The sequence below is a fragment of the Triturus cristatus genome, chromosome 2_2 (assembly GCF_964204655.1).
Source record: "Triturus cristatus chromosome 2_2, aTriCri1.1, whole genome shotgun sequence".
Classification (NCBI taxonomy): domain Eukaryota; kingdom Metazoa; phylum Chordata; class Amphibia; order Caudata; family Salamandridae; genus Triturus; species Triturus cristatus.
Genome location: NC_140582.1, coordinates 541,021,330 through 541,048,523, shown reverse-complemented (window position 1 = coordinate 541,048,523; position 27,194 = coordinate 541,021,330).

Genomic DNA, 27,194 nt, shown 5'->3' with positions numbered 1-27,194 from the left:
GCGCAGTTGCTTCCCCCGGTCTGCATGGATTAAATGGTGCAAAACAACAACTGCTGCACATGCGCGGCCCCTGCCGGGGCCTCTAAGGCTCTTAATAGATGGTGCCCGGCACCAGCAGGGGCCTCTGAGGCTCTTTATATTAAATTGTTATGGTGGGTCAGGGTGGGTGCGCACAGTTGCTTCCGGGACGCGTATGTACGTTCTTCAGGGTGGGGCAGGGCTGGTGACCAATGCCCTGATTTGTATTTGTCCTGACATGCGCATTGAGTGCGCGCAATTAAAAGTGCGCGTGAGACTGAGGTGTGGCATCCATTCCCAAGAAGACCCAGCCACGCTCCTACGCAGGACTCACTGTCCTAAGTCCATCACCCGACCATAAATTAAATTAATGTATTACTAGCCCCCCGGCCCCTGCCTTCTGCTGCCTGCCGTCCCGCTCACGCCTAACTCTGAAGCTGCAGGCCAGGCCCAGTCCTCAGGTCAGGTGAGTCTGCGTCTGAGGCTGAGCCTAGTAGCAGCAGGGGAGTGTCCGTGGGTGGTGGCGAAGACCGTTGGAGTCTCAGTGGGTGGCGGGGTGGTAATCAGAATTATCAGATAATTTAGATTGGAATCAGGGAGGGCATCATGGTGGGGCCCGGCCGGTAATAAAAATAAAACAAACATAGTGTGTCTTATAGTGCTCAGCCTCACCTCCCTGTCTGTTCTTTGGCTTCTTAGCCTCCCTCGATCATCTCGTCATTCGACTGCTACCAGAAGGCTCCAGTCTTTGCAGCTATTTCTCTCCGTGTGGGAGAGTGCAGTGTGTGCTGCTGTGCCTGTGACACGCGCACAGTCGAGAAAGGTTTTCAGAAAAGAACCACTTCGCTATGGTAACTTTCAAAACTGAAATATTGCAGAGCAGTACATCCTGTCCATGGGTTCCAAGTCGAAAGTAAACTAATTTGGGCCTTATGTATATTTTACACACTTAATAAGTGAAAGGAGGAGTACTGGTGACAACGACTTCGTCGATGCAGCCAGCGCAACGGGGCATGCGCAAAATGTATTCAAAGACTAAAGAAAGACCACTTAGGGCAGAGGAGCACAATATTTAAACTGGCGGGTCCGTCACAGTTAATGATGCTTCTCAAGAGCAGGGTGTACCGCGGACTCGGCCTGCGCATGGGGTGAAAGGGCAGACACTGAATCCGCCCCAGGTGGCATGGATGCCATGGGGGTCAGTGGTGATGGCGAAGCTCTTTGCTTCAGAACTGAGGGCCCCTCACACACAGCAGTATGTGAGGATCTGGCCCTGTCTGCGCTGGCTGCAGAGCCAAGGAGAGGTGGGCAGTCTCTGGGTGGGCTTCATTGCAGCAGGGCAGGTGGGCATTGGCTGCGTTCGCTGCAGAGCCAAGGAGAGGTGGGCAGACTCTGGGTGGGCTCCATTGCAGCAAGGCAGGTGGGCAGTGTCTGTGCTGGGTGCAGAGCCCCAAGGGGAGTGGGCAGTGTCTGTGTTGGGTGAAGAGCCTCAGGGGAGGTGGTCAGTGTCTATGTTGCCTGCAGAGCCCCAGGGGATGTGGGCAGTGTCTGTGCTGGGTGCAGAGCCCCAGTGGAGGTGGGCAGTGTCTGTGCTGGATGCAGAGCCCAGGGGAGTTGGGCAGTGTCTGTGATGGTTGCAGAGCCCCAGGGGAGGTGGGCGGTACACTATACTAAGCACCGATTTTTAGCTTAGGTGTTTTTAGCCACGTCCGTAATGACATCGCACACACACTTTAGAGAGACCCCCCATATTTTTCATACCAACTTAAAGCCCCAGAAACAACACCATGTCAATGTCACCTCATGGCCTGGCACTGTGCATCATGCATTACTCATGACAAGTTTCCAGATTGCCTATGTGCAGAGGCATAGTGAACCCTCCCCCACCGAACCCCGCCCCTTGCTTTAGGAACTACAGCGAAGTCCTTGATGGGCCTCTTCTGTCTGCAACTCTGCAGACAAAGGCTCAGCTCATAATTAATATGAAAAGGTGGGCAAGTGAGTAGGTGAAGGGATGGGTGGATGGCTGGGTGGATTAGTGAAAGGGTGAATGGATGAATGAAAGGTTGAATAGATGGATAATGAGAGAGGATGGATGCATGAGTGAGTGGAAGGATGGATGAGAGAAGGTAAATAGATGGATGTATGGGTAAAAGGGTAGATGAATGGGTAAAAGGGTGTTGGATGGATGAGTGAAAGGATGAATGAGAGAGTGAAAGGATGGCTGGATGAGTGAAAGGGTGGATGATGAGCGAGTGAGTGGGTGGATGGATGAGTGAAATGATGGTTTGATGAATTTATATGTAAGTGAAAGGATGGATGGATGGATGAGTGAAAGGGTGGATGTAAGGATGGATGAGTGAGTGAAAGGGAGGGTAGATGAACAAAAGGATGGATAGATGAGTGAAGGAGTGAAAGGATAGATGGATGAGTGATAGGGTCAATGGATGGATTAATGAGTGGATGAGTAGATGGAAGGAAGGATGGCTAAATGAAAGGTTCGATGGAGAGAGAAAGTGAAGATGGATGGATGGCTAGCCAAAGAAAACATTTTTCTGAATGCTTCAATCCCCTTAGACTCCCTATACTGGGGTTGGTTGAAGCATGAACAGAAAGACTCTCAGGAGTAAAATGTTTAGTGATGAAATCAGGGTTGCCAGGCTCTGGTTTGTCATGTCTAGCTACCTATCTAGTCACGGTGGTCAGGAACAGGACTTCAACCAGGCGCCCATCAAGGTGTCAGTGAGGGCCTCATTGAATCGGATCAACAAGCTCAGATGTGGCTGGCCCAGGCTGTAATATTTCCATATGGATATCTTTCTTCATCTCAATAGAGGGTAGTTGTAGTTCCAAGATCTCAGCTGCATGTTGAATTACCACTGCAAAAGAAGCACTCTCCTCCAAATGGCAATTTCAACCCTGTATCAAGAAAGTTTCCAGCCCATTGGCCTCTTGTAATTCCATGTAAAAATGGTCATCATCATAATGAGAGGCAATCATCTCGATTCCCATCATCATCATCTCTGGGTGGTGGCAAACTTCGGTCAGAATCAGAGCCAAAAAGATAAAGATAATGCCACATCCTCTCAGTAGCAGGGATACTATAAGAATCAGGCTGTGTGATGATTGGTTGTGTTTTAGTAATTTCATAGTCTGACATCAGTTGGGATCGTACTGAAGTTGGCTTAAGTTCAGGCACCAGAACCAGGGCATGATCCTCCCCTGGCATCTATGTGAAAGCGACCAATGCAGTTCACTGAACCGGGGTGGAAGCCTGTTCCAGTGCCGATATGGAGACTTTGATGGGTCCAAGGAGGCCAGATGGTGCCGATGAAAGAACTGTCGAAGATAACTCAACTAAGGTCCGCTTCGGATCCTTTGGACCCAAAGGTACCCAGGAGGGAGCCTGAAGAGTGCCAGATATATGCAACATGGCCTCCTTAAAGTCTTCGATTTACTGATGGACCAGGAAATTTGTGGTACACTCCATAAATGAGGAATTGGCTCCACCATGTAGATCTGGAGGGAACCTGACTGTTATCCTGAAGTCTTCACGCCTTCTCTTTAGATATAAAGTGGGAGGATGGTGATGTGTCCCACTTCACTTTCTTGTGTTTTTGTTTGGCCTCCGACTTTGACTTACTAGAGTACTTCGACCGCAAAGTAGACCTCTCGCAGGAACAACCTCAGCACCCTCGACTTGGAGCAGGAGCAGGATTTATGCAAGGCTGTGACTTCTTCTAGTGTTTGGCAACATACAGCATTGCTTCTGAGTCCCAGATCATGTTTTGAGGCACGAGGGTGAACTTGTTGCACGACTTCGAGTTGTCCTCTGAGCCCAAATACCAGAGACGCATCTAATGTGGGTCCATGACAACATCTGTCTAGAAGAGTAGTGGCACGGTTTGAAAATTACAGTCTTAAGAGGGGACCTTTTCCCTAGCACACTGGATTTTGTTTTAGGAGTTGCAGGGTTGATGTAATTGGGAGCTGAGCTCCATATCTGCATCAGAAGGCGCGGAAAGAATGGAACTGGCGTCAGACAACAGGGGTGGTGCTGATACACAATTCTACTCCATCATTTCTGGGGTAGTATGGAGCCAGGGACTTTTGCCAGTTTTGCTGGAAGAGCTTCAAGATCCAGTATGGTGCCTGGTAAACATCCTAAAAGTGAGGAATCTGTGGTTAGTAGTATCCATCAGAATAAATATTTTATTAGAACATATAACATAACAATTAGAAAGAAACACGGGCTAATCTTATACCCGCTGTTGATAATAACAACTTGTCAGTTTTCTGGAAAGTATTTTACTCCTCAATGTTTTAGAGGAACTCTGATGACACAAAGCTTAACGTTCACATCTCAGAAGCTCATTCAGTTAATTACTTTAAATTAATATATGGCACAGATAGATGCATTCGTCCCCTCTAGAGAAATCTATTCTGCCAGCACCAGAAGCCATATTCATTTATTCAAGTAATTTGTGATATAAAGGTTAGCCTTTCAGGCAAGTCACCAGGGTCGGATGTACAACCCTTTTTAGCGGTCGTAAACGGAAAATTGGCCCATTTGCGACTGCTAAAAAGGTTGTGGTATGTGCATCCCTATTTTGTGAGTTTGTAACCTATTACCAACTTGCAAAATAGGGTTTACAAGTCGCTATTAGGAAGGGGCGTGCCAGGGGCATCCCTTCCTAATCGCAAGTCGCCCCGGTATGTACAATTGTTTTGCTACTGCAAATGTGGTTGCAAAACAATTGCAGTTACCACCTACTTCAGGTAGGTAGTACGCCAGCCGCAAACAGGAAGAGGTCCCCAGGAGACCCCATCCGCATTTGTGAATGTATGCAAAAGTAGTTTTTTAAGAGCAGGCGGTGGTCCAACGTGCCGCTGCCTGCCCTTAAAAAAATGAAAACGTTTCATTTTTTTCTTTTAAATGCATCTCGTTTTCCTTTAAGAAAAATTAGCTGCAATTGAAGAGAAAAAAGTTGCTTTATTTAAAAAGCAAACACAGACATGGTGGTCTGCTTTCCCCAGCAGGCCGCCATCCCTGAGTTCTTGCCCATTCCCAATGTGTCATAAATTGCGACCTGCCTCATGAATACTGATGAGCCAGGCCATTTGCGACCCCTTTGTGAATCGCTAAATGTGTCTAAGATACATTAGTATATTCTGTTTTGCGAGTCGCAAATTGTGCGTTGCAAGAAATCGCAATTTGTGACCCGCAAAACGGAATGGTCGTACATCTTGCCCCAGGTCCTGGGGAGAAACCAATGTAGCACAATGTAGATCTTTAGGCCCTACTGATCACTAATATTCCAAGTGCATCCTGTGTGGAGGATTTCCCTTCTTGGTCAGTGACTATTATTGTCCCGGTATTTAAGATGGGCAATAGAGGAGACCCTAAGTATTTCCAACCAATCTTTTTACTAAATTCTACAGTTAAGGTGGACAAGTGCGTTTTGATGAAAAAGATTCAGGAATGGGCTCCATGTAAAGACATTTCGGAAGATACACAGGGCCATATTTATGGCTAAGGCACGCAGTGCAGCAGAGCAAGTTACCTTGCTGTGCTGCACTGCGTGACTGGGAAAGGGCAGGAATGCACTGTATTTAATGCAATAGGGTGCATTTGTGTCCTTTTCCCTGCGTTGGTGCCCTTTTGGCTGCCTAGCGCCAATACAGACACTATCACCATGGGGCAAGGGTGTGCAAGGATGCCTGCGTTGTAAGGATTGTTTTTGTGAAGGAAAGGGCACCTTCCTGCACAAAAACAGTACCCTGAGGCATTTTCCTCGTTCTATTTGTGCTGCATGAACATATTTCTCCTCGTTACCCCTCACCTAGGGAAGCAAAGGTTTTTGGTGCATTCCCAAATCTAACATGATGGTAAATATGGGAATGCCTCAAAATCCATGGATGTGGCTTGGGAACACAGACAAAATGCCCATGGAAATGCCTCCCTGGTGCAGAGTAATGCAACGCAGAGATTTCCGCTATGTTGCATTACTCAAGATTTTAGAAGCCACTCAGGCTATGCAAGGTGACCTTGTGTGACTTCATAAATCTCATTTTTTATTTGTTGCGCTCTTGCACTATGTTGCGTGGTGCAAGAGCGACGCAAAGAGGCTTTTAAATATGCCCCATTCTATGATTTTAGAGGTGTCTTGGGCACAGATGAACAGTGCCTAAACTTGCATCTGTTAATACGGTCTTTAGCTTAGATTCTTGCAGCTGATAAGGGCTACTTTCAGCTTTACATCACAAACAGGGAACACGCTGTAGAGGGTGGCACTCTCTGATGGTGGCAGGGACTGTTGGACCTAACATACAGGAGCACACTGATAACAATACTGCACACTTAGCACAGTAGTACGTGCACTAACCCCAAGCAGCATGCACACCTTTATTTATGACCTCGGCCGAGCCTGGTCCCTCAGGTTGTGGAAATGTGCCTTTTAATGAGCACACCGGTGCAGGGGTCACCCTTCTCTGTCCATGGGTCCATAGACCAACAAAATAGAGATTGGCACTGAAGCTGGAATTCAAATAACAAGTTTATTAATCACTCATGAGTGGGACTACCTCCACACAGCACTCTCAAGTGCTGCCTGAGGTAGTACATTGAAGTAACAGAACACAAACCTTATAGACAGCTTTTTCTGCACTGGTAATCATGTGGATACAAATAGAAGGTACAGGCCTACACAGGAATAGTTACCGACAAACATGGGCAGATGGGAGATCACTTAGTCAGCAAAGTGGGAGGGGGAGCAGGAGTGCTTATGGCAGCAGTAAGAGATTGACAGTTGAGTCTGAGACCAGGTGTTCTGGCAGCTACAAACTCTCAGCATGCATATTGCTTTTAGCTGAGTCAGGAAGTCAACTAAAATAGACAGCACAGGCAGGGAAAAAGATGAGCAGCAGAGGATGGGAGAATTACAAAGCCAACAAAATGGATGCCACAACCAAGATGGCTTCAGCTTATGCTAACAGAAATTATTCCAGATTTCCATAGGGTGCAAGTTGCAACATAATGATATAGTGACCGGATGGCTCACTACATCCTTCATAACCCTTATTCAAAAATAATAAAATATCAAAGCAGAATCAAAAACAGTTATGTTCTCAGTGAATGAATCTTCCATATTCCTTGGACTCTTCAACATGCAAAGTCCCTCCGTCTTTGTCTGGGTCGAGGTTTGGCTCTCAGGTGGTGAGTATGCCCTTGTTGTGTGGCTGGCCTGTCACTCCTGGCCGGCATGCTAGCTGTAGGAGTTGGCGTTACCCCCCCCCCCCCCGGGTACATTCTGAGAACATATATCACTCATGTCCATTCCCAGACTGTAAGGCATGGGTTCATCTTCCATGGTACTCTGATCTGTCAGGAATGCATTGTTCTCCTATGCCTCAACCGAACTGTGCATTGCAGTAGCCGTCTTGAACCAGGATACATTTCTTGAGACCACCATGTCTCCTCTCCTAGCGGTGATCATGGTCCCTCGCACCTTGACAATCTCTGAGGTTTCCTTTTCAAAGAAGGCCTGAAAAATCCATCCCGGGTGTCGATCTTTAATGACGACATGGTCTCCTACTGTAATCTCTGGCTCTTGTACCTTCATCTTCCAACTGGATCTGCCGTGGTTCCTCCTTCTGTTGCTTTGGTAGGGTGTCGCATCCAACATTCCTGGTTCCCACTTTGAACTCACTGGAACCAGATCCCTTACCGGCCTCATTAGTAGCTCACTAGGCGCTCATCCAGTGGTGCTATGAGACATTTGTCTATAGGCTCTTAGAAACTGGCGGAGACATCCTTCCAGTTCCACTCCTTGGTCTACTCCTATCAGGAGTGCCTTATTGAGTGTCCTTGTGAACCTCTCCACTTCCCCATTGGCTTGGGGCCACTGGGGAGTTATCCTCCTGTGCTTGATGTAGTGGTGGTGGAGGTAATCTCTAAATTCTTGGCCTTGAAAAGGAAGATCATTATCAGTCTTTATTTCATCGGGCAGTCCTAGCATTGCAAAAAATCTTTTCTAAAGCTGGTTTCATGCACTCAAATGCAGTTGATTGGATGAGTTCCATAGCTGGAAACTTGGTGTTACTGTCCACTACAACCAGCGAGATGTGACTGTCCAGAAAACTGCCAAAATCCATGCTCCCCGAGGACCATGGTTTGGTTCAGGGAATTTCCATTATCACTGATGTCATCGGGGACTCACCACTAGTGATCAGGCAGGAATGGCACCCTCTCACGACATCTTCCACCAACCGATACATTCCAGGAAACCAGACCTTGGTTTGCAAATGCGCTTTTGTCTTCGCCAACCCTTGGTGGCCTTGATGAGCCAACTTGACGGTGCACCTCCAGAGACTCCGTGGGATGACAATTTGCTGGCTTCTCAACAGGAGCCCCTCTGAACTTTCACTCAGTTCATGTCGACATCTCCACATGAACATTCTAGCCTCTCGCTCATCTGTGACATTGCCAACACCCACCAGAAATTTCTTCCGCCGATGCTCCTTCTGCGCATCTTTGGCCTTTGGATACAGCAGTCCACCTTTGTGGCCTACACAATTTCCTCTATATACAGTGCTGTGGGGCACACCAGCTCAGTGACCAGTTTAATTAAACCTCTGCCCGTTGTTCATCTCCTGCTTTGTTCTTGGATCAGCTGCAATGGGGTAGCGCGACAAATAGTCTGCAGGGTTATTAACCCTGGGACGGTACGCCACGTCAAAGTTATACTGTTGCAACTGAACTGCACACCACTCTATACGGGGTGGTCCATTTTGCGCCGTCCCTCCAAACAAAAGTACCAGAAGTTTGTGATCGGCAATGACTTGCAATTCGTGACCAAACAAATAAATATGAAAGTGCTGACATGCCCCAACCTGGTGTCGAGAGCCTCCCTCCCAGTTTGGGCATATCTTGTTCCCACTGCAGAAAGTGCGCGACTGGCATATGCGATGGGTAGCTACTCCCCACAGGTATTTTGTTGTAGTAGAACTGCCCCTAGCCCCACAGGGCTGACATCCGCAATGATTTCAGTCTATCAGGGCTAACGTACCCCACTGTAGCCTATTACAACAGAGTCCTATTGACGTCCCTGAATGCCTGCAAAGCTGCACATGTGTGTGTCTTTCTTTGTGAGTGCCCTCAAAGGCTCATAAAAGGTCACCAGCTGGGGGATAAATCTCCCACAATAGCTGGCCATCCCCAGGAGCCTGCACATCTCAGTAGGGTTCTGGGAAATGGCAGCCCCTCTGATGGCCTTGACCTTCACAGGATCCACGTGGAGGCCATTTTTTGTAGAACCGGTAAACGAAGAACTCCACTTTGTTGGTATAAAACATGCATTTACTTTTGTGTAGCGTCAGTCCTTGTTCCACTAGGTGTTGCATGGTTGCCCTTAATCTCACATCATGCTCCTCCAGGGTGTGAGAAAATGAGGACGTCGTCACTGACATTGATGATACCCATTAGCCGCGATAAGGCCATCCTTATAGCATCCTGGAAGACCTCCCCTGCGGAGGTCACTCGGAAGCTGAGTCTCTTTAATCTTCTCAGTCCCACATGTGTCAAGAATGTTGTTATATATTGACTTAATTCATCCAACATGAACCTGTGGTATTCTGAGTTGAGATTAACTTTAGAGAACCATTTTGCTCCATTTATGTCCATCAAGATTTTGTCGATGGTTGGGGTGATGTGACTTTCTCTTTGTATCGCCTTATTCAGCAGTTGCATGTCTACACACAGTCTTACAGCCCCCGCTGGTTTGCGGGTGATGACCAAAAGTTACACCCCTGGTGTGGGACCAGACACTTTTTCTATCACTCCTGCTTTCCTCCAGCTTCTCCAGCTCTTTTCCATTAAGGGGCGAAGATTAAACAGAACACGCATGTGGCGCAAAACCACGGGTTTGACAGTCTGGTCAATGTGTAGTTTCACCTTTAAATTTTTCAAACACCCTAGTCCCTCGAAGAGCTCAGGAAATTCTGCCATTATTGCCTCTGCATGCGACTGGTGGACTTGCCTGGCAAACAGAATGAGAACCAAGTCCTCTGCTGTGTGACAGCCTAACAGGGTACTCGAACTGTCTTGAGTGACATGGAACCTTGTCTGTGATACCATCTTCCCATGCTTGACCTTGACCTCGATGACTTCTTGCAGGGGAATGGGTGTCATAACCCCGTAGGCATATATCTTTGCTTTGGTAGCCATGAGTTCCGGGCATGGCTCTAATCGAAGGTATTGTTCAGCATCAAGGATATTTATTGACGCCCATGTGTCAATGAGGACTGTTACCGATATTCATCCAATGTCCTCGTGGCTCATAGGCTGGGGCCTTCTCTTCTGGTTATTGCAGCATGTGAACGAGATGGTGAACACCCCCTCTTCATCATCCTCTTTTAACAACTGCATGTGCTGACACATCACTTGTGTCGGGTCCCGCTCCCTCTCTTCCTCTGATAGGAGCTTTACTCTGCCATATTTTTGGACAGACCTTCGCAAAATGGTACGGCCTCCCACACTTTAAACATGTTTTCACCCTTGGCCGGGCAGCATCTTGGAGGATGCCTGGTAAGTCCACAGTTTCCACAGAGCTTCTCCACTTGATAGGCACTGACACCCCGCATCCCTTTCCTGGCCATCGCCTGATGGTTTCCTCTTTGACCTTTGCCAGGCCTGCCTGTGAGTGGTTTACAGTAGTAAGGGCCAACGCAGACTCCCTTTCACCCACTCTCGCAACAGCCAGCTCATGCGATTGTCTCAATATAAGGATGTCTTCCAACGAGATTCCTGGCTGCCTAAGAATCAGCTTTCTCAGATTAGCAGAGCAACAACCATGTATCAACTGCACTCTAATTTCTACTTGTTTGTCTATTTCAGTGCACATGCTGGGTAATTTGTGAACCTGCGGAAAAAACATTTTGATTGACTCAACTTCTTGTTGACGGGCTTGTCTTAACTTGAAGTGTTCGTAATCTGCATTTAACTGAGGGTCAAAATGCCTGTTAGCACCCTCAAAGTCATTATCATCCCCAGTATTCTGTAAATCCAGAAATAACACATACAGTTCATCACCACGCATGAGCAACATCGTCGATCGCTTCACAGCTCTATTTGTTTCGTGCATGGTGCGAAATAAGTGATCCAGCCCCCCAATCTATTTTCTCCATCTCGGTGCTGTCGTAGCAGTGTCCGCCAATTGACTGAATGGCTGTAACGGTGTGAGCTTGGAGTGCGAGCAGCGTTCTGAATCATTCTCCACCTCCTTATGAGCTTGAACAGACATCTTGCCTAGCAGACATGTGGAGGCAATGAAAGTTCACAATGTATTCATCAAACTGCCTCTGGCACCCCAAGACCACTTGTCCCTCCTCTATTCCTGTATTCAAATCTTCCTCAGCAGTACAATCACCCGGGGTGCTGTTGGGGTTAGGAAATGCTGTGACTCAATGTGCAGAAACAGTGGGCCCACGTGCTCTCAGGGCCTTGCTGAGAACTTGACGCAGCTGCTGAGCATGAGTTACCGCTGCCTGCCACCCGGGGACAGCACCTCGCTCTCCTCCCTCCAACAGCAGCACTCGGTCGTGCAGGGATCGTCTTTTCACCTCGCGGGAGATAGGGCTTAACGGCTCTCAACCATGCGCCTCACGGCCACCAAGAGATCATGCCCTCCTGCAGCTGCTCCACTGGGGAGCCCAATCGGCACTGCTGATACAACTTTAAGCCTAACCACACTACTTTCATCTTGCATGAAGTCTGCTCCGCACTTTCTCCAGCAGGCGTGACTCTCACAGATGTAGCTTTTGCCCTTCACAGCGGACACCGAGACTGCCCCAGGTAAACGTTATTCTTCTCCCTCAAGCGTTTTCACGCTGAAGCCTCCAAAGCATCGCCTTGCAGCGGGGTGGGACTCCCTCGTCTCCAGTGTAGAGATAGGCACCCTATAATGGTGACAGTAACTGTTGAGCCTAACTGACAGGAGCATACTAATAACAACACTGCACACTTAGCATAGTAGTAGGTGCACTAACCACTAGCAGCATGCACGCCTTTATTAATGACCTTGGCCCGAGCCGGGCCCCTCAGGTGCAAGTTGCAAAATAATGATATAGTGGCTGGATGGCTCACTACACATGCCATTTGGGGTTATGATATCTACTTATGATAAATGCATTTCTACTGCCATTTACTGGGCTGGTGTTTGAGCATCATTGATAAATAGATTTTATTGGCGTCTACTAGGGTTTTTCACATGTTATTTGCAATGAGAAATTATGACTGGACTATATGGAGAATAAAATTAAAGTTGCCACTATTCGTCTGTGGTTTTAAAAATGTCTAACCCTTAAACTACCTTAAATCAAGATTAAGGATTGTAAGAATGTGAATGGAAGTCAAAAGTTTAATTAGGTGAAATATGTTCAAAGGTCTTGTGAATTAGGCTGAACAAAGATTTATGAGAAGACATGGAACCTTTCGAGGAGGCCAAAAGGAAATGTTTGAGTTGCAGGCACATGGAGCTTAAGAAATCTATAAGAGCATTACAAACTACCACAAACTTTGGGGCAGATTTTCTAAAATCTCACCCAATGCAGTGCAGCAGGCAAAAAAGCTGTGTGTGCTGCGTTGCGCAAGAGGAAGAGAGCAGGAGAGCGTCATATTTACAGAAATATGGCACTCTCCTCCCCTTTCGCTGTAGCCGGCGCAGAAATTAGCTGCCATGCGCCACGCACACACATTTGCACCATAGTGCAAGGGTGTCTGCATGAGTCTAGCATAGGTTTTGTACTGGAAGGATAACCTTCCATTACAAAATAATGCTCTCAGACTAACTTTAAACCTTTTCCCACTTTATATGTGTGCTGTACAGTGCAGCCCACATACAAAGTCGGAAAAGGACGGAGAAACGAAAGAATTTCTCCTTCACAAAGCCTATTTGAAATGGGCGCTATTTTCTCACACTAAACCCTGTCTATTTTTTTTTAGTGAGTAGGGTTTAGCGTCAGAAACCTTGCGTAGTTGCATGAGAACACCCAAGCAACTCCCATGGTATGCCCCCTTGCAGGGCTGAACTGGCCGTAGTGGGCGCCGTGTGTTTCCCCGGTAGGCCGCCAGGGTGGGCTGGCAATATCGGCCTCTTGTAACAAAATTGGCCGAAAGAGGCCGTTTCAAACAGCTCGGCCACACTCCCCTCCTCACCCCAGGGGGGCCGGCCGAGCAGTTTGCCAGGGCCGGTTTCGGTTCCCAGTCCGGCCCTGCCCCCTTGGCGCAAAAATAATGTAAAGCAGGACTATGCAAAGCAAGTAAATAGTAAAAAAAGATTTAGGTTCACGGCGTTAACCTTAGTAAATAGACACCTTCATGTTTTTTGCTAACTTGGAAAATATTTGGTCACATTATTGCCTCAAGAGCAATATCCCGACTGTAGTGTGGCTTTTTTAAGCTTACAGTTGTCGTTCTACACTGATGTATTTCGCTGTAGTACGTTTTTTAATGTTGTTTGTGAAATTGACATCTGTATTAAAAGACTAAGACGGATTTTAAGAATGTGTGAACTGTACTTTTGTAATGTTTTGTGATTAGTTTAACCTAAAAAGAATATTGATTGGTGATTTGTTTTGAGGAGGCTAACGTAGGTCTAACTATTCTCCATTTTTAGGGCGGGGGGCGGGGGGGCGGACGTAGTGTATGTTTCTCCTCTGTGAATTCCTGTAAGGTTTGCTCACAAAGGTGCTGTAACGCTTGCCAACACTAACCTACCCGAGGCTGCATTTCAGTCTTGGAAGAGGCTAGCGGTCTACACATCTTGAAGCGACTTTGTGAGGTAAACAAACTTCGGTAGTTAAACAGCGCAGTGGCCTTAAACTTTAAGGCCACTGCGCTCATCTGGCTTGGAGAAATATACACGGATAGCTCTAACACATCTGAGTCATTTTAATGCGGCGTGGAACTCAATATCTTGAAATGTCCTTCTTTGCCCCGCATGCACTTTCATGCTGTTCATCTGTGAATCGTCCAGACTGCTAGAATCGTCTCGCGAACATTCAAGGTTGCAGGGCACGTTTGCGCAGCATGGGTTCTAACGATGACATCAGCATTTTTCGTGATTGTGTTGACTTGAAACATCTGCCTTGTCTTTCTGTAATTCCGCCCGAGCCTTCCAACCTCTGCGTGTTGAATTCGTGTTCTAATAAAATATGTGATCTGGTGACTAAGCCAGGCAGCGCATTCGCAGTTACGTTTGCCATTACCATATTGGGACAAAGACATCTAGACAAAGGGGAAACGCTCCTTGCAAAGAATCCCATTGTGTCAGCCTGGCTTCTCACAGCACGCGCTGTGCTCCACGGAACCTCAGAAGCCTTCCGTAATTGGGGCACTGGGGTGTAATTGCACACTGCAGCTAATTACCGCCTGGTCAATAGCTGCAGACACATGGGGCATTGTCAGAGTGGGAGGCGATGCTTTTGTGCTGGTAAGCCCAATTAGGTCTCTGGCAGCACCTGCAAAGCATTTTCAGAAGGCAAAGTCTTTAATATTTCTACAGAACGATAAGGTTGGTTGCAGCCCAAGCAATGCTCTCCAATCAGATCTCTTTTAATAGATATGATATCAAACACGCCTTTTTCAGGCCACTGTGATATCGGACCCCTAAAGCATCTGTTCTCCATTGAACAGAGTAACATTCAAGTATAAAACATGGTAAAAATACCTTTCCAGGATTACCAGGTGACTCTATGACTTCTCAGTGCTTTAAATGGGCCGGAACTCACTGGTACTGAGTACCGGCACTTCTTAGTTTTATCACTCTGAGTACCGGCACTTCTCTACTGCCGATGAGAGTACCGGTACTCATGAAACGCTGGTGCTGGCGGTCTGTCTCTGACAGACCAGGCACTTCTGTAGACCTGAGCCGAGCCCCGCTGAACTATTCAGCTTGGGCTCATCTGCTTACCGTCCGGGTGTTCACCATCGTGCTGTGTTGCAAATAGAGAAATAGAGGCAGCCGGTGACAGCGCTATTAAGAAAGCCGTGGGAGGTAACCAGGTTCAAATGGCTTTAATCCCACCTGATTCTTTTGTTAAGTGTCTGCTATTGTTTGTCTGCTTGCCTGTGATTATTTTTGAGAGAAATACGAGAGAAAAGGGGAGAGAACAGACACTCTTGCAAGGAGGAAATGTGTGGACTGCTTGTGTATGCACGTCTGCTTGTTTCTTTCTGTGTCGCTGGAGAATATATGGTATTGTGCCAAGCAACAGCAATTAACAGGAGTGATGTTGCAAATATTACAAAACAAGGAAATGTGAAAATATCACCACGTTTGGCTTTCGTTGTGTAATGAGTAAACAAACGTTCTTTGTTTATTGAAAGTCATTTCTCATTTGTTTTGGTATGTGCTTCAAGTAGTATACAAGTCAAGAAGCATGTCTTTCCTTAAGCCCCGCCCCCAATCCCCGCTCACTCGCCACATGTAAATGAATACCTGCACATTTCCCCCCCATTTAAAGCACTGATTCAGGTCAAATCTCTGATTTCAAGTTTGCTTGACTAACCTAATTGGTTTAGTTTAATTAAGTCCAGGCCATTAGATAGTCCACCCAGGAGGTGATTAGTATATTTAGAGCGGATGCAGTGTAGCTCAACCCCTCAATCACACACCTCCACTTTAGTGATTTCGCTGGTTACATGAAATACACTTTCCAGAATGCAATATGCTGTTTAAGGAAAACCAAGAGTAGAAAACGGTGCCCCTGGTGACATTGAGTCATCTAGGGACATTTTTCGTCCTCTGCAGTAGGGCAATCAGATGGAACACAGTATAAAGCGTTCCTGGAACTCGATGGCACAGTTAGACAGAGTCACAACAAACAAAAATATTCATTCAGTTAACACATTTACTGGATGCCAAGGGCACAAACAACTTATTGGTCAAAATAAATAAACCAACATCGAGTTCCTGAATTGGAAAAAAATATCTAGTTTGTGGAATTCAAGAAAAAGATTCCATCAAAGTCAGTGGCTGAAGAGGGGGGGAAAAGTAGGGGAACTGTGGGCGGAAAATCAGAGGGTGGGAATAACCCTTGTATTGGGTCAGTGGGTGGAGTTAGAGGTGAGGCCAGAAAGAGCAAAACATCCTAATTTTTAGTACTGGTGTGGCATTTTACTGACCAGTTACAGCTTATTACTTTATTTAATTCAACCAATGGATAAACTTGTTTATTTAAGGTTTAATATTGGTTATTGAAGTTAAAATACGTTCACAAAGTGGGATACATTTCCATTCACAAAATGTCCCAAATATGCTTAAAAGTGGAATCACAAGGCATTTGTCTATGTGCTATGCAGTTTCTGTCATCAGCATTTCTCCTCCACCTTTCCACAGGAGCAGCTCAAAAATTAATGGCAAAATATCCTAGTTTGCAAATGTTTTCAACATAAATATGGCTTTAGCCATATTTGCCACATAAAAAAATCATCTGCTGCATAATCTGACAATTTTAACAAAAAATTGTTTGTATCTCAAACAGATCAAAAGCTACTAAAAAATGTGACTTGTGTTGTTGCGAAGTGGGGGGCCCTTTGCAGAGGTTGACTGGTTACCTTTCTCGCTGCTGCATTTGTAGTTTACACTGGTACTAACAAGGCAAAATCTTTGCAGAAACCTTTAGCATGTGTAAAAATGTCAAAATAATGAACTATGAGTCATGGCCAAGATGATGCTGAGGTAGGACATGCCTCGTCGTCCCTCCTGCCCGCTGCCGGCCTAAACCGTGTCCCGGGCCCTTGATAGCGGTCTGAAGCTGCCGAAATATTCGGTGCAACTTTGTCCAGCCTCGAGGCAAGTGATGACTGATGCATGTAATGGGAATTCTGGTCCTGAGGTCGTTTGTCTACAAGAATGTTTATTATAAACCCGAAAAACGGAAACATGTAACTTGTACTGTGCTGCAATGCAACCTAAGTGATTTGCTAAATGCTGAGCATGCTAATAAAAAAGATAAAAAAAAAAAAAACGTTGTCCAGCCTGGGAGCACCAAGAGCCCGGGCGAGAAGCTTTGTAGCGGTGCCTGAGAGCTGTGATCTGGACCTCCGAGGCCGCAAGACAGGACTTGGCTGGTGGGGCAGGGTCCACGGGCCAGGCCTTGCTTGGCAGCGACGCGGTGCCTGGCAGAGGAGTAGCCAGAGAGCAGGGCTGAGCGGGAGCCAGACGACTCCAGCTGACATTGCAGTCGACCCGCAAGAGTGACACAGGCCGTGCACCCAGGTGAGGAGCAACCCCAGCGCAAGGCCCCGGGAAGTGCGTGCCTCCCGTGGGAGCAACGCCGGCCACAAGTGGCAGCGGGGGGGGGGGTGGCCCGTAGCTTATCAGAGTCGGGCCCCCTTCCTGGATTTCCCCGGGCAGATCGGCCCAGATCTGCGACTAGGCCAGAAAGTGGAGCGAGCGGAGCGCTCGAGCAGTTAGGACAAGGTATATAAGAAGCAGGCCGATCAAGGAGTGCTGCGGCGCCGCCGAAGAAAGAGTCAGACAGAGGGGTTGAGTGGGACCTGGACAGCCCCAATTAACAAAGCAGACGACCCGTGAGCGGGATACAGGCAGGGCACTCAGGAGTGGAACAACCCCAGCACAAGGTGGGGGGCCGCGGGGAGAGTGTCCCCTGCAGCAGCAGCACAGGGCAGACAGAATAGGCAGCAGCGGGGGCCCGTGAGTGAGTGGAGGTGGGCCCCCTTTTTTTTACTTCGATGGGCTGATCGCCGTGGGAAGACACAAGGGAGCAGGTGGAGTGCTCGAGGGGCCTGGCCTGGGCCTACACACAAAAGGCAGAATGGCAGCGGGTGGCCTCGGGAGATGATGAGGCCTCCCGAATACCGAAGTGATGCGCTGGAGCAGGCCAGTGCACAGAGCCATACGGATTGGAGGCAATCCCAGCGGATGACATGAGCTGCCTGCACGAGGCTCCTGAATCTGGCCCTTGGGTAAGGAAAGTCCTCAAGGGTGACAGGAGGCCCAGAAGGAGTGGGTAGTTTTCAGCAAGCATGGCAAACCTCCAACGCAGCAGCAGCCAGGGCCTGCAGGATCGTCGAGGCGGACCGCATCTTCCCTGGTATCGACAGGCAGATCGGCCCGGGCCTCACAGCAGCAGAACAATAACAGGGTCCCTGGGCTGCGCTTGCAGTGCCTAGAAGGGGGAGCTTGGTGCTACACACCTCCTGGAGCACAAACTCAGCCGCACCAAGACCCTGCATGTGAAGGGAAGGCACGAGGGCACACGATCAAACCTGTAGCAGCACAAATTGGGACGGCCCTCTCGCCCAGAACACTGCAACCGCTGGCGTGAGCGCTCCCGATGGGACACACTTCAAATGGCAACTGGCCGCCCCAAGAAAGACAGCACCCTCAAAGAAATGCTCTTCAGCCCAGCAACAGGTCTCGCGGGGGACTCAGTCTCGCAACTAGAACAAACGGGGCACACGGTCGACCAGACAGAGCCTGTAACCTGCACATTCCTGGAGGGGCTCTTTACAACCCTCTAGGAAGACCTCCAATCACTAAAACGTGAACTCTCACAAGAAGCACAAGATATCAAAGAGGTCTGGAGAGATGTTGACCCACAAATGCTTTGAAAAAACAACTTTACATTCTAAAAAGCATATAACTAATTCACAATAGTGAACTTTGAAAATGAAAAGTATCAGGCAACGAGAGAGGTAATGATTTTGGGGTCCCCCCTAACCTAGGGGGAGGACCAAGCAGATGCTTTGAACACAAAGAGCATTTCATGCTGAACGATTCAGTGGTGGTCCCATCCTCTTAGGACCACCCCAAGCACAGTTATGGGCAAAAATACAATCCCAACCAAAGGTTCTGCAAAGCATTATGGGGCGAGATTAGCAGTGGGCAGTGAATATTATAGTATCCAATATCAAAATAATTCTACAAAGAGCTGCAGTTCAACTAGTCAATACTAGGTGTCCCTCACGAGTCAAATGCAAAAGCATTGAAATTATTACATCAAGCTGCAGTTCGACTAGTCGTTCCTAGGTGTCCCTCACAAGTCAAATGCAAAAGCACTTAAACCCTTTAATGAAGCTGCAATTCCACTAGTCGTTACTAGGAAGTATTTCTTCGCCGTCAAGTTTCTTAATCTAAACCCCTATGTGTTGGGTGCCTCAGGGTTCTGCTCTGAGCCCCACCTTATTTAATGTTTATCTTGCCCCGCTGGCTTCTCTCGTCGAGCAATGGAGAGTGAAAGCTGTCTCCTACGCTGATGATACTCAGCTGGTGTTCTCTTTCAAAGAGCACTCGGAGGCAGCTTTCGACAACTTTAAGAACTGTCAGTCAACATCTTGTCCTGGATGACAGACTGCTGCTTGAAATTAAATACCGACAAAACTGAGGTATTGTTTTTTGATCAACCATCTCCCCCGATCTCTGATGGCCGTCGGAGCTAAACCCTCCACCCATTCCAGTCGATTCGGCCAGGAATCTTGGCTTCAAATTTGATACGCACCTCTCTCGTAAAGCCCAGATCTGCCTAGTCTCCTCGGCTTGTTTCTGGAAATTAAAAGCCTTGTGGAGATTCTTGCATCTCCTACCTGAAGACTGTAGTCCACGCTTTGGTTACATCGAAGTTAGACTATGCCAATAGCCTAAACTTGGGTCTTCCTGTCTATCTGACTTCGATTTCAATTTATTCAGAATGCTGGGGCTAGACTCATTTGAAATGTGCAGTTTCATCATCATATCTCTCCCCACCTGCGGAGCCTACATAGGCTGCCTGTCCAAAGGTGGATAGAGTTTAAGGCGCTCACCATCGCCTATAGAGCGTCCAGGGACAGGGGCCCTGCGTACCTGAAATGTAGACTCCGGAAATACCATCAGGTTAGGGCCTTGAGATCCAATCTTCAGCAACTTCTTAGGATCCCCCGTTTTCTAAAGCCAGGATTGGTGGTAGAGCTTTCTCAGTGAGAACTGCGTCTTTGTGGAACTCCATGCTTGACCACCTTTGTAAGGCAGAGACTGAACACGTTTTTTGGAAAGCATTGAAGACCTGGCTGTTCACCCATTCGTAGTCCACCTCTCTCTTTCCTCACTGTCTGCAGGACCCGCTTCAGCGCCGGAACACCTCCGTTGGAGGTAGCTGTGCGCTCTACAAATGATCTATTGATTGATTGATCCAAAACAGCCGGAGTGGTCATATTGGCAGCGAACTCCTTTCGGGGTAAGGTGGAACAGAAAGTTGATGAGATCTGAGGCAGACTTCTCATATACCACTTCACCCTTGCGGGCAGATTCCTGGTGGTGGGTTGAGTGTATGCTCCTAATGAGAGACAGGAGGTGTTCCTACATAACGCACTCGAGAGGGCAGTAAAGACCGAAGATAACCTGGTGCTGCTGGGAGGGAACCTCAATCTGGTGTTTGCTAACTCTTTGGATAGATCAGCCCAGAGACATGGACAGGCAGGAGCCTTATCTAGCAAGGGGCATGCACGGCTAAGAGACCGGGGAATGGTAAATCTTTGGAGGACTAATCACCCACAGGCTAGGGACTATTCCTTTTGCTCCAATGCACACAAGACCTATGCAAGGATAGACTACTTTTTAGGCACGCAGGGAATTCAGATGCTTACAAAAGACATAGAAACACACACAGTTGTGTTATCAGATCATGGGGCTGTTACGATCTCAATGTCCCTCCCCCCAATGACCCACCCCCAACAGACACAGGTGCTTGTGCGACACCATACATCAAGAGGTAATAAAGCAGATCCAGCTAACAATCAACGACTACCTCACACATAACAACATATTGCGTGCAGTGTTATGCAAAACGCTTAAGGCAGTTATAAGGGGGGAATTCATAGCAATCGCGGTGGCAGACGATAAAACTCACAAGCTAAAAGGAGGAGACCTCACCAAACAAAAAAGGTTAGAAAGCATCCACCAACGCACAGGCGCTCCAAGAGTGTGGCGACACCAACACCCGTTCTCAACTGGCTGCTATAGATATGGACAGGGCGGAATACTCCGCTGTCCTATTATGTCGGGGGGGGGGGGATTAGTGCGTCCGACACCTACCTAATAAACTGGGACCAAGAGACAGGTACAGGGTGTCCATTCGATCCGCACGACAGGGTGGGATCTGGTCCTAGATGATAAGGATATAATAAATGTTTTCAAAGACTTCTACTCACACCTCTACTCAAACCAATCCCTTGACCCCGAGGCCAGTGCCCGATACCTCTAATCGGCGCATACAACATCCCTCACCTCAGATCAAGCGGCGCCCCTAGACGTGGACATTCACTTAGAGGAGGTCATATCAGCCATTTCCAGACTAAGGCTTGCAAAGTCACCAGGACCAGATGGGTATTCAGACATTCTGCCCTGTTTTAGCGCCGATACTGACAAGACTATTCAACTCCTTTTCGGAGCCTGGGGCAATTCCTGTCTCGATGCAAACGGCCTCCATAATAGTCCTCCCCAAACCCGGCAAAGATAAATCGCAATGTATCTCGCATAGACCCATCTACCTGCTGAATGTTGATCTGAAACTGTTTACAAGTATCATTGCCCACAGGCTCAACGTACATATACCCTCATTAGTGGACCCAGATCAAGCAGGCTTTATTCCCTGGAGAAAAATTAGTGATAACACTAATCGCATCCTCCATATAATTGAAAAGGCCACCAGTGCACAAGGGGAATATATGTTACTAGAGATCAACACAGAAAAGGCCTTTGACCTGGTTCATTGGCCCTACCTGGAACAAGTCCTTCTGCACTTTGGGTTTGGGGAAAAATGCAGGACACGGATCCTTAATTGCTATCTCACGGCGACATTTTGACTCAATGGCTAGACATCCACGCCCTTTCCGATACACAGGGGCACTCACCAGGGTTGTCCCCGTCTCCCTTACTCTTCACTCTGTACATGAGGCCAATGGCCCAGAGATATTGCGACCACCCAGAAATTACTGGGGTGCCATTTGGAGGCATTCAACACGCCATCAGTCTGTATGCAGACGACGTGTTGGCGACCCTGGAGAGGCCAGCTAAGTCCCTGCCTGCCTTTTTGGAGGTGCCAGTGTCTTTTGGGGCCGCCTCGGGTTTTCAGATCAATGTACGGAAGTCACAGGCACTTAATCTTCCCATACCGTCTCAGTCAATGGCACAGCTTGCAAACCACTACTCCATTCAATAGGCCACGGAGACAATCCCTTATTTAGGGATCAACCTTGCCACAACCACCCAGGCAACAGCTGACAACAACTATAAAACATTGTTCAGGCAAATCCGTGACGATTTCGGAAGGTAAAAACTACTTCAGATTTCCTGGCTAGGGAGGATAGCGGCAACCAAAATTACCATCCTCCCTAACATATTATATCTCTTTCAAACCCTCCCCCTGCTGCAGCCACCAGGCATGATCGCTAAACTCCAGGCAGAACTATAACAGTTCATCTGGCAAGGCAAGAAACCACGTATGAAGAAAACCTTGAGCTACCTCTCCCCAGAAGCTGGGGGTCTGGGTATACCGGACCCTGAGCTCTATCAGGCTGCGCAGTTACGCTACTTAGTTAAATGGGGGTGGCCTGGGTCCCAGTAGCACTGGCTCTTTCAGGACAGGGTCGTGGCTGGCACATCACTCTGGAAGGTTCCCTTTCTGCGGAAGGCACACAGACCACCAAACCTATACTGCTCGCCGGTAACAAGGGAAAATATGATAGCCAGGGATCAGTCTAGCACCAGACATGGACTGACCACCTTCCCGTCCCCGGTGACCCCTCTGCTTGATAATCCAGACTTCTCCACAGAGGTGGGGGCAGAGGGACTTGCAGAATGGAGACAATCAGATTGTCGCTCCATGGGTCTCTTCTTCAACACTGAGGGCGTACTCTCCTTACTCCAGATGCGTGAAGAAAATGGGCTCCAGGAGCCAGAAAGACTCCATTACCTACAACTGAGACACTGGATCACACATCCCCAAAACAGACCTAACCACAACAACACCTCACTCAGTATGAGAGATGGCTCTTTGCCATAATATCGGATAAAAACCTTATATCTGAACTATACACACTCCTAATTCAAACTAATACACGCATACACATCGCGGGGCAGGCCAGATGGGAGTCTCTTTCCCAAAATATCGGATAAAAGCCTTATATCTGAACTGTATGCACTCCTAATTTAAACTAACACGCATACACATAACGCGGGGCAGGCCAGATGGGAGAAGGAATTAGGGAAGACACTTAGTGATAAGGAATGGGGAGAAATCCCATATTGTGCTCGCCATACAGCCAGCAGCAACGCCCTCACCGAAACCCTCACAAAAGTTGCCACAAACTGGTATTACACCCCTGTAAGTCTTCATGGGAACAAGCCCCCACAAAGCACGGACTGTTGGCGAGGATTTGGGGGGCACGGGACCCTGACGCACATATTGTGGGAATGCCCTCAGCTTCAACAGTATTGGTTGCAGGTAATAGACGACATGGATAGACAGTTGAACATCCAACTGCCGCATTTCCCTGCATACATAATGCTGGGTCTCCCAAATCCGCTCAGATACCCTTTGAATTCCAGACACGGATGGGGGAACTGCATTTGGGGACTTGTGGAGCCCATATATGTCACTACTCTCTCAGAAATTCCAGGAATTGACCTGCCCAAGATATCTCCGATTACTGCGTCTATCAGAGGCGACCCGGCCACTGGTAATCCCAGAACACGGAACGAATTTAAAGATTGTACAACTTTAATGTCCCTATGTGCGGGTGATGGAGGGAGGGAGGGTGGGTGGTGTTTCGGGATGTTGGGGAATGTTCACCCAGCACGAAATGAGCATCTTTATGGCATGCTTCACCCTAGGTCACGTGCCCATGGTGGTTGTGAATCTGCAGTTGGGACTGTTTGTTTTCTTAAAATTGCTAATAAAAGAACTTAACCATAAAATACTAAACTATCAGAAAATGTACCGCATTACGCAGCAGCCTTTTTTTGCTGCATAATTTAGTCAACATGCAACATAATTTTGTCCTCCATTGCTGCATAATTCCAGTGGCCCCAACGCAGGCAGCACATGTTAAAAGTGCTTTGCATGAAGCAGAGAGACTGTGAAGTTTGTGAACTTAGGTTGGTGTGCGTGCAAATCCTGCATTGCCGAACACTGGCGAGTTGCACTACTACTGGTGAAACAAGACTAATGGAGGTACCAATGGGTGAGGCAGACTGCCCTTTAGGGTCCTGTGACGTCAGTGAAAGAGCCACTGTTGCTCTAGTGTGGGCTGCTTCAGAGGCCTGCCCGAAAGACTGGAGGTGAACTTCACTATGGATTGGGGTGGACAGACCTTCAATGTTAACTCACACTTGCCACTGCTAGGGTCTACCTGCTGGTTAAGACACCAGAGCATCTAAGGTCTAGCGGGCCTTTTAAGGTCTAGCATGGGAATGTGCTCCCTCAAGAAGCTTCCACTGCCTTCAGCTACAACCCAGTTGCGCCCGCTTTAAACGCCTGACTGCGACTCAATTCAAATTATGCACTAGACAAGAATAATATGCTGCCTGAAAAAAAATAGTTACACATCCTGGAAAAAGCAAGCACTCATAGGGAATGCAAGATTAAGTAAAGCATGTGATATGTAAGCAAGAATAACATGGTTACCGTAACACTTTTACACTCATTATTCAGAAGTCAATGAGTGTTTTTGCCTAAAAAAGTAAGTACATGACTACAGGGTCCGGAAGGGACCCGTTTCAATGTCCTTTGCTTATATCCTTACACAACATAAGCAGTATGGTTTAAAAAGACCACATCCCTGAACACAGAGCTGTGATACACATTTTATAAACTAAAATAAAAATAACAGGTGATATGGGGCACATTAAATGTTTTCTCTCCACACATCAACCAGACATGCAGTACCTCCAGGACTGGTGCACTTCCCCACCTGGGGAAAACAATGCTGTTCAAAGAAAGATCAGAAAACGAAAGTAGGACTTCCCTGGCAAACTCTGTAAAGTGGCGTTAATGTGTTTGGGTGTGAATAAAACCAATCTGGCCACTTTGCGTTCACTCTGGCTTGCTTTATTTATTTTTTGTATTTTGAACCTTTTTTTTCTCGCTGTCCCGAGGCTGCACTTTCGAATAGAAAAATGTCAGAAAAAGACTACATTTCCAGCAAAAGTGTTTCTTCTTTTTTGGATCCATTTCACAGGAGAACGAATGAAGGAAAAGGGAGAAAAAGAGTGGGTAAAAGCCATTTCTTGAAGTCACCATTTTTAGCAAGTGAGGTGGAGCGACACAGACAGACAGAGAGGGAATAAGATGAAGAAAGAGAGGGGGAGGCAGCGGCCAGCGGCACAGCATGTGAAGTGGACACGTCCTTGTGCTTGGGCAAGAAGGAAAAGAATTTCCCAAACGGCCACAAACGGCTGAGCCTTATCTAGAGGCCTTGGCTGTTTCTGCCGTCCTGGGACGCATATTTTAAATAAAAATGCTAGGGAACTAATTCTATTGACTTAAAAAAGTTGGGGTATGCCGCGCCCTGCCGTTCCCGCCCACTTCGACCACTGATCAAAGTGATTACAAAAACTTGAAAATAGAAGAAAAAACATAGTCAGTGTTCCTCTAAGCATCACTCTTCTTTAAAAAAAAAATAGAAATGAATTAACCCTAGATACCTGTGCTCTAAAAACCTCCTTTGGTTATCTTCCTTCTGTAATTGCTTTGCAACAAAGACTTCTTAGCAACTTGCATAATAACCACGTCTTTTAATAACACTGAGGTCATGATCTCAGGTGCCATGAGGTCAAGTTTACTGATCAAGGGTTGGGTAGACAGCAAGGCTCTAGTGTTGAGAAAATATGTTCTCTCAAAGATACAGGAGGAACAGAGCATCCATAGCTGTGTCTTGAGTCATCAGAACCAAAACCTATTGGGCCACAAATGTCATTAACTCATCGCCATCTTATTGATGAGGGGAGCAACGTTACAGCCATGTACAAGGGAACTAGAGGGAACATAATAATAAAACAGTTGTTTCCTATTAGGCCACAGACGCCGTTCCCCCAGTCGTCTTGTTGTTGAGGGGGACAATATTGCAGCCATGTATTCGGAAAATACAGGGGACATAATAAGAGAAAATGCACCCCATTCACAAACTGCATTTTGTAGTATTTCAAGTAGGTCTACAGAGGAACTATTCATATGTTACAAAATGCTATTCACAAACCTACATGTCAAGACTTCTGCCTCTCTACTGGTAATCAATGCACATTGTTCAGAGAGGCCCATTTTGAGCCCCCTGTAATTTTGCAGTGTACTTCTTAAGAAGCTATAAATAGGCACTATTAACAAAGACTGGCCACCTAGCCAAAAATATGCACAACTGACCCTTAGCGGGTGGAAACATATCGATGCCATACTTCAAGGTCAAGTAGCAACCAGTGTAGACTGCTCCTGACTGCGGCCGCATGATTATTCAGATGTTTTGTTTAACATGGATCAATTACATCTCTATCTAAGCAGGGTCCTCTTTAGCATGTTTTGGTTCATCAACATTACTAAACACAGCAAACAATCTTTGAAGTATGTAGTCGACCCTAGTTGATGTCTGCCCAAATTTAGGATATCCTGGATACCAACCTTATGTATCTTATGGGTTCAGTCCGCGATCTCAAAAATCAACAAAACAAGGGTGATGGATTACCCCTATGGTACACCACACGCCATATTGTTAGGATTTAACATAAATTGTGCAAATGCTATTTTCTGGGATTTTCTGGTTAGGTATTACTCTATCCACCGGAGTGCTTAAGCTCAGCTTGATACTTGGTGTTTTTTACATAACAGGTAGGATGGTCTACACCACATACTGAAAGACCGCAACAAATCTAATAGAACTAAAGTCTTCCCTTTCTGATAGGGCTCATAGATCCTCAAGGACCAGGTTTATCTTTGTCTCAACCCTTCTACTAGTAGCAAATCTGCTTGGAGCTCATCCAGCGAGTCGTTCTCCTCTACTTACTGTTGCAATTGGTGCTGCAACCAGTAATTAACAGGGGGAGGAGCAGCTGTGAAATTGAGCTAATGTTTTTTGGGTGGGTGTTGTCCAGTGTAGGCTTCATTAGTTAAGGATATACCTCTGCACGTTT